Raw genomic sequence first — 2206 nt, 5'->3', positions numbered from 1 at the left:
CAGAAATGTGAAGATAAATACATTGATGGTTTAGAAAATCATAAATTCATTGTGCCACCAAAAGAAAGTGATCTACGGTTGTGAAGTAATGCTTGTATGTAACTTGTAAAGAATTGAATCTAAGACTGGAGCTGACTATATAGTCAGAGGAAATGCAAATCGGGCCCTCCCTTTACTGATTAGACCAGCCCAGCCCAGACCCTAAAGCTGCAGAGGAGTCCCAGCCCCAAGATCCCCAGGTGACACCATTCAGATCTCAGGAGACAACACAGACAAACCACCATGGAGTCTGTGCTCAGCTGGGTTTTCCTTGTCACTATTTTATTTTTTTTTATTTTTTTTTTCCTTGTCACTATTTTAAAAGGTAATTCATGGAGAACAAGGTACCTTGAGAATGTGAGTGCGGGTGAGTGAGAGAAACAGGGGATGTGGGACCATTTTCTGACCAGGATGTCTTGTGTCTGCAGGTGTCCAGGGTGAGGTGCAGCTGTTGGAGTCTGGGGGAGACCTGGTGAAGCCTGGCGCATCCCTGAGACTCTCCTGTGTGGCGTCTGGATTCACCTTCAGTAGCTATGCCATGATCTGGGTCTGCCAGGCTCCAGGAAGGGGCTGCAGTGGGTTGCAGAAATTACCAGTAGTGGAAGTAGCACAAGCTCCCAGACGCTGTGAAGGGCCGATTCACCGTCTCCAGAGACAATGCCAAGAACACGCTGTATCTGCAGATGAATAGCCTGAGAGCCGAGGACACGGCCATGTATTACTGTGTGAAGGACACAGTGTGGTGACCTCAGTGTGAGCCCAGACAGAAACCTCCCTGTAGAAGGGGATTGGGACCACCAGGGGGTGCGCACTCTTCACCGCTTTTGTCTTGAAGGCCCAGGAGCAGGTGCAGATGGAGGTTCTGGGCAGGTTTCCTGTCAGGGTCTGGGCTTCCTCTCCAAGGAGCAGTTTCCCCCTGGGAGTCTCTCTGAACACTTGGTTGTGTGTTTACCTATTCATTCTCTTTCTTATAGAATTCCACTATAGCACTTGCACTTAATTGTACTTAACTTTCCCTGACCTGAAGTATTAATCAATTAAAAATAACTCCATTCATGTCATCTGAACATTTTCATGAGTCGTATTGGTACTCTCTTTGGATCACAGGACCCCATGATAACTGTTCTCTTGCACATCATGGTATTCAGTAATCTCCATTCAACACAAGTGAATAGAGACATTCTACAAAAATGTTAATAACGGCCTGGGAGGGAGAAAAATTCCCAGCATGACATGGTAGGGAGGTGGACTCTGAGTTCACTCACACGCACACAATCACAAGAGTGTAAGCTTTAAATACCTTCACCTTTACATCCGATGAGAGCCAGGCAGGCCTCTCATTATGTCATAAATGCCTGGATCGTGCCAGGGAGGTAACTAGCTTAGGTGTGTGTTGTGGGTCAGTGCTGGGGACAGGATCCTGCTCCATGGGATTTGGGGAGGTGGAGGTGCCCCAGAGGAGCACTTAGGTCAGGAGGTGCAGCCTCATGATTTGATCGGGGCCCTAATATACCAGGACTGGGAAAGCACCCTGCATTCTGACCCCATGTGAGGTGATGGAGAAAGGATGGGCTAGGACGTGGGTGCCCTCCAGGCACCACATCTGCCTGCACCTGGACCTCAGACATTCCAGATTCCAGATCTGTGAGAATGAGTGTCTGTTGTTTGATCCATCCAGTCCATGTACGATGTTCCAGGAGTTGGGACAGGCTAAAGTCATTTTTTTTCTTTGTTTAAATTGAATTTACCAATATTTACTACACACTCAGTGCTCATCACATCATGTGCCCTCCTTAACTCCAAACACCCAGTTCCCCCATCCCCTTCTCCTTCTCTTCCAGCGACCCTCAGTGTTTTTTCCCCAGAGTTAAGTGTCTCTCATGATTTGTCTTCCTCTGTAATATTACCCCACTAAGTTTCACTCCTTCCATGATGGTCTCTTTCAGTATTTCCTATATTCCACATATGAATGAGACCATAGCATTGCCATTCTGTGATTAATTTCTCTCAACTTAATACCTCCAGTGCCACCCATGTTGAAAGAAATGTTATTTCATCTTATTCATCATTTCTGACAGCTGTGTAATATCCCCTTGTATATATAAACCAAGTTTTGGGTACATATTTATTGGATTTCGATTTGCCAACATATATTATAACAGCCAGT

The 2206-nt window shown here is 46.1% G+C and overlaps 1 pseudogene; it reads left to right on the top strand.

Moving 5' to 3' along the window:
- Nucleotides 1–227: 227 nt before the first annotated feature.
- On the top strand, nt 228–785 carry LOC121492637 (annotated as a pseudogene).
- The last annotated feature ends 1421 nt before the right edge of the window (nt 786–2206 follow it).

The sequence above is a fragment of the Vulpes lagopus genome, chromosome 6, assembly GCF_018345385.1.
Source record: "Vulpes lagopus strain Blue_001 chromosome 6, ASM1834538v1, whole genome shotgun sequence".
In the NCBI taxonomy this organism is placed as follows: Eukaryota; Metazoa; Chordata; class Mammalia; order Carnivora; family Canidae; genus Vulpes; species Vulpes lagopus.
Note: the sequence above shows the minus strand (reverse complement) of the source record. Positions and strands in the feature narration are given on the sequence as shown.